Genomic DNA, 13643 nt, shown 5'->3' with positions numbered 1-13643 from the left:
CTTCTTATAAATACTAAGTTCCAACCTTTGCAGTAGTGCTGCAATTGCATCTTGACTTACTTACTGTACCACATAGATTTTATATGTTCCTTATTCTCTCAATACCAAGTATGTTTTTATACTAAACTTTGGCTGTGCACAAAGGAATTGCATAAGATCCAGAAGCTGAATTCGTGCTCAGCAGCAGAGGCTTACTTTCCATACAATATTGGAATACATATCAGCGAGACATGTTATCCTCTTTAAACACTTTTAGCAATGTAAACATTCCAAAAATGCCTGTAAGCTTTATTGTAGGACTGGAGAAATGGCTTCAACATTCCACTAGGTCTGGTCATGCTAGAGTCTATCATCATAAAAAGATTTTTTTTCAGATTAACTCTTGACATGTCCTTAATAGTGTTGAGCATTCCGATACTGCAAGTATCGGGTATCAGCCGATATTTGCTGTATCGGAATTCCGATACCGAGTTCCGATATTTTTGTGATATCGGAAATCGGAAACGGCGTGTGCGGTGCGTATGGTTCCCAGGGTCTGGAGGAGAGGAAACTCTCCTTCAGGCCCTGGGATCCATATTAATATAAAAAATAAAGAATAAAAATAAAAAATATGGCTATACTCACCCCTCCAAAGGACCCTGGTTGTCACCGCTGCAAGCGTCCGCCTCCGTTCCTGAGAATGTAGTGAGTGAAGGACCTTCGATGACGTCGCGGTTATGTGAGCGGTCACGTGACTTATTTCAAAGTTTTGATTTTCATATTAGTATGATGTATGTGGGTACAGCAATGTATCTGGATAAGATACACTTTGTATCAATTGTATGAACTCTCTGGTATCCAATAGAACATATTGCCTAAATTATAGTGCTGATTTTAGTTCTTTCTGTACATGGTAATAAAACATTGTGTTAAACTGTTGTTATGTCTCTCCAGGAAAGTTGGAACCTCAATGTGTTTGGTGCAGAAGAGGACTTTTTATGCAGCATAGAAAGTTAGTATTGGTGCAGCAGAGTAATCCAGTTGGAACAACAAAGACTGATGTAGAAGAGTGCAGAAGCTGGTGCAGCAGACCTGGATCCACATGAACTGAAGTAGCTTCCAGCTCAAGTGAAAACTAATGACAGATGAGTCCAAAGACTTGTGATTTTGCAGGACTGCTAACAGGTCAGGAGCTGAAAGGGAGGCGGGAGAGAAACAAATAACTGCTGTATAGAAATCAATTGGCTGGAAAGAGGTGGCTGGTAGCTCAAGAGTTAACTTCTCAGTATGCAATTCAGTTACTGGGCATACTCGGCCAGACTCTGGTGTTCGATGTCCTTGGTAACAAGTTGTGCACTATATTTGATAAAAGCTCTCATAGCATGAGAATGGCAGCAGGTAGAAAAAACAAGACAATTGCAAACATACTTATTTTCACACTGTTTAACTAACTAAATGTTAGGGGTCGAGTTCCTGCCTCTGCACAGGGGGAATCTCGGGCCATCTCCGCTGCGGTCTCCCATTCTTCTCCTGCCGCAGTGGAGCTTGCTCAGCAGAGACGTCGATCCCAGCGTCTCGCTCAGTCTGACTCTGTGCTTAGAGTTACTGCTGCATTTCCTGCTTCTCCCATTGAAGTCAGTGCTGGGCAGCGGCGAGCGGACGTTTCTGGGGCTAAGTCCTGCTTTTTACATTCTAAGCATGCCCAGAGTAAGATCTCTCAGTGGAGATCGAGGGTCACATGATCAGATACTGCAGCTAAGGTCCTTGTAGCTGTTAGGACTAAATCCTGCTTTGCACTCTGAGCATGCCCAGGGCGAGATCTCTCAGTGGAGATCCAGGGTCACATGCTCAGGTGCTGCAGCACTCCATTGGTCCTTCTTTGGAAGGTCCTAAACATGCTGCAGCTATTTAAGCCTCGCATGGCCGCACGGCCATACGCTAGTATTGTCTTGTAAATATGTGTGTGTGTTGTGAGTGAAAGTCGCTCTTTAAATAACCCTCCCTATTGAATGTCTGTTCGCGGAAGGTGTATGTTTGCTATCTAGCGCCCGACTTATCCAACAGCACGAAACACACATTTCAGCTACCAGTTGCTGTGTCCGCCAGTACGGCGCCGTGCGCTTGCTCTGCGCTTTCCTGACCCAAGCCTGGGTGGTTAGTGGCATCCGTCAGTGCGGCACCGCACGCACTCTTGTGCCTTTATATTATTATTTATATTCCTCTGACACACCCAGTTGCGGTGTTGTGCCAGCAAGTGTCTAATCGGACTTCAATCCTGTGTAGGGGTTGAGTCCGCTGACTTCTTGCTCGTGCTTTATGTGCGGTACTGCAGTCCTGTGACGCAACAGGATCGCTTCCTTCACGCAGGGTGAAGTTAACCCATGTGTGTATACTTAGTACCGCCATATAGTCCATCTTACTAGCAGCAGGGTCTTTCACCTACACTGTGGACCTCGGACGGCGAACGCACCTAATACCATTACACCTTATACTTGGTGCGTTCCACCAGTCCTAACATAATACTAGCGCCAAGGTCTGGCTAGTAATGACGGACGATCAGCGTTCACATCGGTACATCCAGCAGCTGGAGGGAAGGTTGGCGGCTCTTGAGCGTTCAACCTGAGCTGTGGATGTTACTGCTGTCGCTGTTCAGGCTGCAAGTGTGGCTGCAGCTACCTTGTCCACTGCCGCCCCTGTACCGACGCTATCTCGCCTCCCGCTACCAGAGAAATTTTCTGGTGACAGTAAGTCCTGTAGGGGTTTCGTGAGTCAGTGCTCAATACATCTCGAGCTTCTGGCCTCTCGTTTCCCTACAGAGCAGGCTAAGGTGGGCTTTATCGTATCTTTATTGTCGGACAGGGCGTTGCAGTGGGCTACGCCGCTGTGGGAGCGTGGCGATCATGTGGTGCAGAGTGCTCCGTTATTCCTGAGCACTCTGAAACAGGTCTTTTTAGGACCTCGTGTCACCCATGATACGGCGCTCCAACTGTTGGCATTGACTCAGGGCTCATCCTTGGTCAGCCAGTTTGCCGTCCACTTCCGCACGCTAGCATCTGAGCTGGAGTGGTCGGATAAGGCCCTTATTCCTATATTTTGGAGGGGGCTGGCTGACCACGTTAAGGACGCCATGGCCACTAGGGAGATTCCCGCCACACTGGAGGAATTAATAACAGTATCCACTCGTATTGACCTCCGTTTTCACGAGCGGAGGTTAGAGCGAGCCCAGTGTAGGCAGAGGTTTCGGCTGGCTCCCACCTTCGCCAAACCTTTGGAATCTCCAGTCCAGGCTCCTGAATCCCAAGAGCCTATGGTAGTGTCACGAGCGGGATCTAAGTCCCGGACCGCTCGTGCACTCCTAGTTTGTCATGTTTGCCAACAGTCAGGACATCTTGCCACCAGATGTCTCCAGCGGTCGAGGAAACGTCAGCGTCTAGTAGTGATAGGTGGAGGTGCACTAGACACGGCGACATTTGCCTCCAAATTATCCTTTAAGGGGACAATAACATTAGGCTCATCCTCCCACTCGGTAGACCTCTGCGTGGATTCTGGGGCGGAGGGCAATTTTATGTCTTCTGCCTTCGCCCAACGTCACGCAATACCCCTGGTTATGCTACCTCAACCAGTAACGGTACGAGTGGTGAATGGGTCGACACTGCCCGCACAGATAACACATCAGACCATCCCTTTTACTCTGTCCATGTCACCATCCCATCAGGAGATTATATCTCTGCTCATCATTCCTGAGGGGATTGATGAGGTCCTGTTGGGGATACCTTGGTTACGGTACCACTCTCCTCACATCGAGTGGTCCTCAGGCAGAATTCTGGGATGGGGTGAATCATGTTGGGGGTAGGTGTCACCGAGAGTGCGTTCAGGTTGCTACTACAGAGGTACTCGCAGATCTATCCTCTGTCCCCAAGCAATATTGGTCGTATGCAGACGTGTTCTCCAAAAAAGCGGCGGAAACCCTTCCGCCCCATCGCCCCTATGACTGTCCTATTGATCTCTTGCCTGGTGCTGAGCCTCCCCGGGGTCGAGTCTATCCATTATCTCTCCCGGAGATGGAGGCAATGTCTCAGTACATTCAAGAGAATCTGGCAAGAGGGTTCATCAGGAAGTCAGTGTCACCTGCTGGGGCAGGGTTCTTTTTCGTGCAGAAGAAGAATGGGGAACTACGTCCATGCATAGACTACAGGGGTCTTAACGCTATCACCGTTAAGAACAAGTATCCTTTGCCCTTGATATCTGAGCTTTTCGATAGGCTTCGGGGAGCAAGGGTGTTTACCAAACTAGATCTGCGGGGTGCTTACAACCTGATTCGCATCCGTGAGGGGGACGAATGGAAAACGGTGTTTAACACCAGAGATGGGCACTATGAGTATCTGGTGATGCCCTTCGGGCTCTGTAATGCCCCAGCCGTTTTCCAAGACTTTGTCAACGACATCTTCCGGGATATGCTTTCCACCTCGGTTATAGTCTATCTGGATGATATTCTCATCTTTTCTCCAGATATTGACTCCCACCGGAGAGATGTTGGCAGAGTCTTCGACCTCCTACGGGCAAACTCTCTTTATGCAAAGTTGGAGAAGTGTATGTTTGAGCTGGAGTCTTTACCGTTCCTGGGCTATATCATCTCCGCCTAGGGATTGGCTATGGATCCTGCCAAACTACAGGCTGTGATGGACTGCCAGGAACCCCATTCTCTTAAGGCGGTGCAGCGCTTTATGGGGTTCATTAATTATTACCGCCAGTTCATTCCCCACTTCTCAACTCTGGTAGCTCCCTTGGTAGCCCTCACCAAGAAGGGAGCAAATCCCAAAGTGTGGTCTGAAGAGGTCTCCAGGGCCTTTTCTTCTACTAAGTCTCATTTTGCTAGCGCTCCCATCCTACATCATCCCGATGTCGATAAACCGTTTATAATGGAGGTGGATGCCTCTTCCGTTGGTGCTGGAGCAGTCCTCTTCCAAAAGGATGCTCAAGGTCGGAAACATCCATGCTTCTTCTTCTCCAAGACCTTCACACCAGTGGAGAGGAATTATTCCATCGGGGACAGGGAGTTGCTAGCGATGAAATTGGCTTTCTCAGAGTGGAGACATCTCTTGGAGGGGGCTCGTTTTCCCTTTCAAGTTTTCACAGACCACAAAAATTTGCTATATTTGCAAACAGCCCAGCGGCTAAATTCTCGCCAGGCCAGATGGTCCTTATTATTCTCCCGATTCCACTTCACCCTCCATTATCTCACTGGGGAGAAGAACATTCGAGCTGATGCCCTTTCTCGCTCTGTTGTGTCATCTGAGGAGGAGGAAGGAGAGCCTCGGCTTATTGTTCCTTCTGAGAGCTTGAGAACCGTGGCTCCGGTGTCGCTTGAGTCTGTGCCTCCGGGCAAGACTTTTGTGCCCATAAATTTGCGACCGGAGGTTCTCTCTCGGGCTCATTCCTCCAGGGTGGGTGGACACTTTGGGACAAAAAGGACATCTAAGCTGCTGGCGAGGACGTACTGGTGGCCGCATATGCTCCGAGATGTCAGAGATTACGTTCTGGCGTGTGTCTCATGCGCCAAAAATAAGTCTCCTCGACAACGGCCGTCTGGGTTACTCTATCCCTTGCCCGGTGGCAGACAGGCCCTGGGAGATGGTCGGGATGGACTTTGTAGTGGGTTTGCCCAAGTCTCGCGGCTGTACCGTCATTTGGGTTATTACCGATCATTTCTCGAAAATGGTGCATTTGGTGCCGCTCCTACGGTTACCTTCTGCACGGGCCTTGGCAGCGTTGTTCATAAGACACATCTTCCGCCTACACGGCATGCCAGACAAAATTGTCAGTGACCGGGGTCCCCAGTTTGCGTCTCGGTTCTGGAGAGAGCTTTGTCGTCTTCTCAGCATTGAGTTAAATCTCTCTTCCGCATATCATCCCGAGACGAATGGGTTGGTAGAGAGGGCCAATCAGATCAATCTGGTCACATATCTACGGCATTTTGTTTCTGCGAGGCAGGATGACTGGGCATCTTTATTACCATGGGCAGAGTTCGCCCTTAATAACGCTGTAGCTGACTCCACTGGTCAGACACCTTTCCTCCTTAATTACGGCCAGCATCCGCGGGTTCCTGTGCCTATGCCCGTGTCCTCTGCTGACTCCAGGGTGGCAGACTGGGCAGTGGAGGCACGGGACATTTGGGACCGTACTCAGGATGCCATTCGGGCCTCAAAGGAGAGAATGAGGTCCTCCGCCGATGCACATCGGCGCCCTGCCCGACCTTTGCTCCTGGCGATTTAGTGTGGCTCTCCGCCCGTAACATCAGGCTGCATGTAGAGTCCACTAAGTTTGCACCTTGCTACTTGGGTCCCTTCAAGGTCCTCGAACAGGTTAATCCTGTGGTCTACCGTCTGGCCCTTCCTCCACGCCTTGGTATCACCGACACCTTTCATGTGTCCCTCCTTAAGCCCGAATACATGTCCCGGTTTTCTGAGTCATCTGCCGGGACATCGGGTTCGTCTATGGATGATTACGAGGTGAACGCTATTTTGGGGTACAAGGTGGTACGTGGTAAAAAATTCTATTTGGTGGATTGGAAGGGTTATGGCCCTGAGAACAGGTCCTGGGAGCCTGCTGAGCACATTCGGGCTCCGCAGCTCATTGCTGCCTTCGAACGTAGCGAGGCCCAAGGAGGGGGGGCCCTAGGAGGGGGGGGTAATGTTAGGGGTCGACTTCCTGCCTCTGCACAGGGGGAATCTCGGGCCATCTCCGCTGCGGTCTCCCATTCTTCTCCTGCCGCAGTGGAGCTTGCTCAGCAGAGACATCGATCCCAGCGTCTCGCTCAGTCTGACTCTGTGCTTAGAGTTACTGCTGCGTTTCCTGCTTCTCCCATTGAAGTCAGTGCTGGGCAGCGGCGAGCGGACGTTTCTGGGGCTAAGTCCTGCTTTTTACATTCTGAGCATGCCCAGAGTAAGATCTCTCAGTGGAGATCGAGGGTCACATGATCAGATACTGCAGCTAAGGTCCTTGTAGCTGCTAGGACTAAATCCTGCTTTGCACTCTGAGCATGCCCAGGGCGAGATCTCTCAGTGGAGATCCAGGGTCACATGCTCAGGTGCTGCAGCACTCCATTGGTCCTTCTTTGGAAGGTCCTAAACATGCTGCAGCTATTTAAGCCTCGCATGGCCGCACGGCCATGCGCTAGTATTGTCTTGTAAATATGTGTGTGTTGTGAGTGAAAGTCGCTCTTTAAATAACCCTCCCTATTGAATGTCTGTTCGCGGAAGGTGTATGTTTGCTATCTAGCACCCGACTTATCCAACAGCACGAAACACACATTTCAGCTACCAGTTGCTGTGTCCGCCAGTACGGCGCCGTGCGCTTGCTCTGCGCTTTCCTGACCCAAGCCTGGGTGGTTAGTGGCATCCGTCAGTGCGGCACCGCACGCACTCTTGTGCCTTTTATATTATTATTTATATTCCTCTGACACACCCAGTTGCGGTGTTGTGCCAGCAAGTGTCTAATCGGACTTCAATCCTGTGTAGGGGTTGAGTCCGCTGACTTCTTGCTCGCGCTTTATGTGCGGTACTGCGGTCCTGTGACGCAACAGGATTGCTTCCTTCACGCAGGGTGAAGTTAACCAATGTGTGTATACTTAGTACCGCCTTATAGTCTGTCATACTAGCAGCAGGGTCTTTCACCTGCACGGTGGTCCTCGGACGGCGAACGCACCTAATACCATTACACCTTATACTTGGTGCGTTCCGCCAGTCCTAACACTAAAGCAGTTTAGTAACATGAGAATATATTCTTTTACATGTCTGATAATGAACATTAAATAACGACTTATAAGGCGTTCCTGCATGGTACATATTAAACATTCAATAATTAGTACCCATCTAGGACTATAGTAAGACCTATCATCATGTATGAAACATGTACACAGAAAAAGATGATACTAGGTCCGAGTTAAGAATATAAACAAATCAAAACTTTATTGTTAAAAAATATGACAACACGTGAAATAGGGTGACACACAGAGCGGCATCTAAAGAGATCCTGTAAAAAAATGGCAGGAGGCGTGTGACCAGGAGGTACAAATTCACTACATTCCCATAAACACATCAATAAAGGTTATAAGTATTATTGCACCGATTCCAAAACATAACCCAATGTACACAATTAAAATAAATCATTACTAATCAGTCATTGGCCACTGAGAATCTGGGGTGACAGACAGACGCTATAATCATAACAACCAAGGTTGCTGAAATGAGCCACCACTAGCCCCTACAATAACGCCCTAATAGCGATCATAATCAAACACCCAATCAGAAGAAACGCCAATATTTACCCATGGGGCGGAGGCGCATTCCAGGAGTGTCTGCTTGCACTGCGGTGGGTAAATATTGGCGTTTCTTCTGATTGGGTATTTGAAATCATCTTTTGAATTGATATGCAAATGAGGCTGAAGGACTAGGCTGGTCTAAAGCCACTGTCAGTTCAGATCCATTCCCCGCCCAGTGGCATCTCCACCTGGATAATTGACAGCTTCTTTGCCTGAACTCATAAAATATTGACGTTGTAAGTCAAGTAGGAAGAGGCAGCGCTGGATGGGGGATAGAGCTGGAGTGACAAAGGCTTCAGATCTACAACAGCATTTGTATATCAAGTCAAACACTGATTTCTCTGTAATGGAAATTGGTAGTCTGGCCACTGAGATGTTACCAATCAGGAGATAGAAATATGCTCTCTTTGCTTTCTCCTAGTCTTTACTGTGATAATGGCTTGCCAACAGCCACCATAGAAGTATGGTGGAGCAAAACAGATCGGTAATATATTAAAGGGACAGCTCCACCTTCTTTAGTCAAAAAAATTATTACACAGTATGATGTATTTCATTGTTTAGATAACCAACATGGACCGACTTGCTAGTACTCGGTCAGTAATCATTACTCTTCTAATATAACATTCTACAACCTTTGCATATTCACTATTTGCTTTTCTCATTTATTTGAACAATAGTCAGAAAACAGCTGTTAAGTCATTTTTAATTGTTGTTTTATCTAATTTTTGTCTCTTGATATAATATATGCTATACTTATGCTCATTAAGTATAGAACATCTGGATGGTCTGATTTAATAGATCAATATCTTGCACCTCCATTGAGTACTTAGTTGTTAATCTCATGATAAACTATTATGTTATCCCTGGGCAGCATGGTGAACCTGTGGTTAGCCCTATCGCTTTGCTGAACAGGGGTTCTGAGTTGAAATCTAGCAAAGGATAATAGTAAATTTGCATGTTCTGCTATTGTTTGCATGGATTTTGTCCGACATTTTGAGAGATGCTGATAATGGATTTTGATTTTGGGAACCACATGCGACAGTGAATGATCCCAATGTCTGTAAAATACAATGTAGTATGTTGATACTATATGAGCAAGATAAATAAATAAAAGTACTAAAATGAGACATACTGTGGAGATATCAGATCCTTTAACAGCAAGTTGTTCATGGTTTGGATTTATGAACCTTTGTTTTAATAACCATAGGGAAAAAATGGTATAAAAATTGATTCAAATTTAAAAAGACAAAGAAGATGAATTTTCTGAAATCAGATAATAACATAAATAAAATATTTTAAAATACTTATATTTTTGAAGCAGAGGACACTTCAAGTTTGTGATGAAACACAACCTGCATAATTGGAAAAGGTATTATAGGGTAAGTAATAGATATATTGTTTATTTCTGATAAATGGGTTAACTTTTTACCCTTCACGACATCCGCCATACATATATGGCATATGTTGAGAGTGGGTGTATAGAGCATGTTCATGCAGCCAGCACACCCCATACCTGGCAGGTGGTGATAGCTAGGACCAGCCCCTAACAATTCTCGAGTAGAGCTGCGTTCTACCTTGTTAAATGCCACTTTTAACCTCTGACAGCGGTATTTAACACACGGAAAGAGCACACTTGTCATTAACTCCACCTATTGGCGAGCCCGTGACATGATCCCGGGTCGACAATGGGTTAGAATGACAGCTGGGGAGGTCAGCTAGTGATCTCCGTGCCTGTCATTAAAGAATCTGTAGCCGGGCTTCAAATGAGACTGTGATTTCTGCTATATACAGCGATGTTGTGGCATTGCTGCATATACGACAAACGATTGGATGATCACATCTTCAAGACCCCTAAGGCTGCTAGCAAGAACAGTAAAAAGTAAAAAAAAAAAAATAAAGTTTAAAAAACGCTAAAAATTCAAATCTCCCCAATTTCCTACATTGAAAATAAAATATTAAATTTTAAAAATACACATATGTGGTATCACTGCATTTAGAAAAGTCTGATCCATCAAAATCTATCTATATATTTGTCTCAGGGGTACTTCCGTCTGTCTGTCTGTAACTAACTTCCGTAACGGAAATCTTGCACTGCTGATTGGCCTCGGCCTGCCGGCCGTGACCAATCAGCTCTAGGCTTAGTCCAGCTGTGAATTGGCCCCTCCCTACTCTCCTCCAGTCAGTGCCCCCTCCCTACTCCCCTCCAGTCAGCGCCACTGTGTTGCCCCCATCCCGGACCAACTTTTTACTATTGATGCTGCCTGTGCAGCATCAATAGTAAAAAGATATAATGTTAAAAATAATAATAAAAAAAATTGTTCTATTCTCACCTTCCACCGTCCACCGATGCACGTGATGCTGCCGCCAGCTTCCGTTCCCATGAGACCGCTAAGTCATCTGGGTAATTTCGCAATGCATCACTGGGAACGGAAGCTGGCTGCAGCATCATGCACATTTGCACATTTTCGCTGGACGCCGGAGGGTAAGTATATAACTATTTTTTATTTAATTTTTTTTTTCAAGAGGGATATGGTGCCCACACTGCTATATACTATGTAGGCTGTGTTATGTACTGCATGGGCTGTGTTATGTACTGCGTGGCCTGTGTTATATACTGCCTGGCTGCTATATACTATGTGGGCAGTGTTATATACTACGTGGCTGTGCTATATACTATGTGGCTGTCTGTGTTACGTGGGCTGTGCTATATACTACATGGGCTGTGTTATATACTGCGTGGGCAGTGTTATATACTGCGTGGGCTGTGTTATATACTACGTGGCCTGTGTTATATACTGCGTGGGCTGTGCTATATATTATGTTTGCTGTGCTATATATTATGTGGGCTGTGCTATTTACTATGTGGCTGCTATATACTACGTTGCTGTGCTATATATTACGTGGCTGTCTGTGTTATGTGGGCTGTGCTATATACTATGTGGCTGCTATATACTACGTGACTGTGCTATATACAATGTGGCTGTGCTATATACTACGTGGTTGTGCTATATACTATGTGGCTGTGTTATATACTACATGGCTGTGCTATATACTATGTGGCTGCTATATACTACGTGGCTGTGCTATATACTACGTGGATGTGCTATATACTACGTGGCTGTGTTATATACTACGTGGCTGTGCTATATACTGCATGGCTACGTGGCTGTGCTATATACTACGTGGCTGTGCTATATACTACTTGGTTGTGCTATATACTACGTGGCTGTGTTATATACTACGTGGCTGTGCTATATACTGCATGGCTATGCTATATACTACGTGGCTGTGCTATATACTACGTGGCTGTGCTAAGCGCGACGTACATACATACATATTCTAGACTACCAGATGGGTTAGAATCGGGCCACCATCTAGTATAAAAATAATTATCCGGAACGTTTAACACTGTAAATGGAAAGAATTCAAGAACGCCAAATATATGATTTTTTTAGTAACAAGAGTTCCCCAAAAAAGACAGTGACAAGCGAACAAAAAGTCACATGCATCCCAAAATAGTACTAATAAAAATATAATCTCACCCCGCAAAAAATGAGCTATCACACATCTCCATAAGCTTAGAAATAAAAATGTCACAGCTCTCAGAAAATGGAGACACAAGTTCAATAACTTTTTTTGCAAAATTCTGATTTTTTTTCAGCTCTAAAATAATTAAAAAAACTGGACAAGTTTGATATCACCGTTATTGTACTGATGAGGAGAATCATATTGCATGGTGATTTTTCCATAAGTTGTACACCATAAAAGCAATTCCCTCCAAAAATATCAGAATTGTGTTTTTTTCACAATTTCACCGCACTTGGAATTTTGTTTCCCGTTTTCGAGTACGCTATGTGGAAAAATGAATGCTGTCATTCAAAAGTACAACTTGACTGACAAAAAAACCAAGCCCTCTTATGTCTTTGTGGACAGTAAAATAAAAATTTATGGCTCTAGGAAGAAGAAGAGGAAAAAACAGAAATGCAAAAACGGAAATTAGCTGTGGCTTAAAAGGGCTAAAAAAAATAAAGCTAAAGTCATGGTCTTTGTCACCTCTCAGCAGCAATACTCTGCTGTTGGTATTGTCTGACAATTTATGCCCTCTTATTGCTTATTCTTTAGGTACCACTTCTTTTTTATATAAAGACACACAGCTTCTTAAACACAAACCCTAGGGCAGCGCACTTTAGTAGCAAGTGCTACTTACTCCCACTTGCTAGCTAGCCTACAGGCAGTAAGACAGCATAGGTAACCCAACTGTAACAGGGTCAAATGTTAGCAAGCCACTGGTAACAAAGGCATAACCCCCTCATTTTTGTATGAGGGTTGTGTTCTCATTTTCAATTCACACGTAAAGCGCCATGGAATAAATGGCGCTATAATAATAAATCATAATAATAATAATTATTATTATTTTACAGACTTAGTTATACAGAGTCAAAAGTGAAAAGACCGGACAAAAGAAAGTAAATTAAAATAAAGTAAATTTGTGTGTGTGTGTAACGGAATGCATAGAACAAGAGATCACCTAGATAAATCAAAACAGGTCAGACCCTTCATATTGATGGATTGTGCCTTCAGCAGGAGAGTATTTGCATCTGGGGGAAGTTTGGTTTGATGTTGAACACTGTTGCAATGCTAAGCTACATTGCAGCGGTACCAAAACAATCATACATAAATATCAAAGTCCATAAAACCATGAGTAAACTATAGAAAGAGTACTCATTTTGCACTTGCAAGTTGCTGATCTGGTCAGGCCACCTTTTATCATGTCTGCGGGTAATAATAGCAGGACACAGAAGAAAACATACATTTTTTCCTGACCCTGAGCCTTGGCTTCAAGCTCACTGTATTCACTATAGGAGCAGAAAAATAAAAAATTGCTATATTTCTTTTCTATTTATCCTGACTAGTGACAAGCGTTAGGCTGCTTTTCTAAAGTGTTTCATAAAAAAGCGATTTTGGAATGATTGTTCTCATTCTAATACCGTTGCCTGGCCTGGACTAGGTTTTACAAGCTGTGAAAAATATCAACAACCTATGATATTGACAAATTTTAAATTAATGTATTCTATCCTGAGACTGAATATAATAATGCCACACTCCACAAGGGCAGAAAAAGATTACGCAGCAAAATCTAATTTCACTAAAATTGTTTTTTGTTGATTTTGTGACCTTTATTTGTGAATTTAGGCAATAATTTGTTCTTACAATGTATAAAAATGTTATACTGTGTATAGAAAAAAATGTTAGGAAGATCTCTAGACCTATTTTTCAAACATAGAGACAATTATAATGTCTGATCAAACAGAAAATATATTTACGTTGTGTCTTCCATTTGAAA

The sequence above is a fragment of the Ranitomeya imitator genome, chromosome 6 (assembly GCF_032444005.1).
Source record: "Ranitomeya imitator isolate aRanImi1 chromosome 6, aRanImi1.pri, whole genome shotgun sequence".
In the NCBI taxonomy this organism is placed as follows: Eukaryota; Metazoa; Chordata; class Amphibia; order Anura; family Dendrobatidae; genus Ranitomeya; species Ranitomeya imitator.
Note: the sequence above shows the minus strand (reverse complement) of the source record.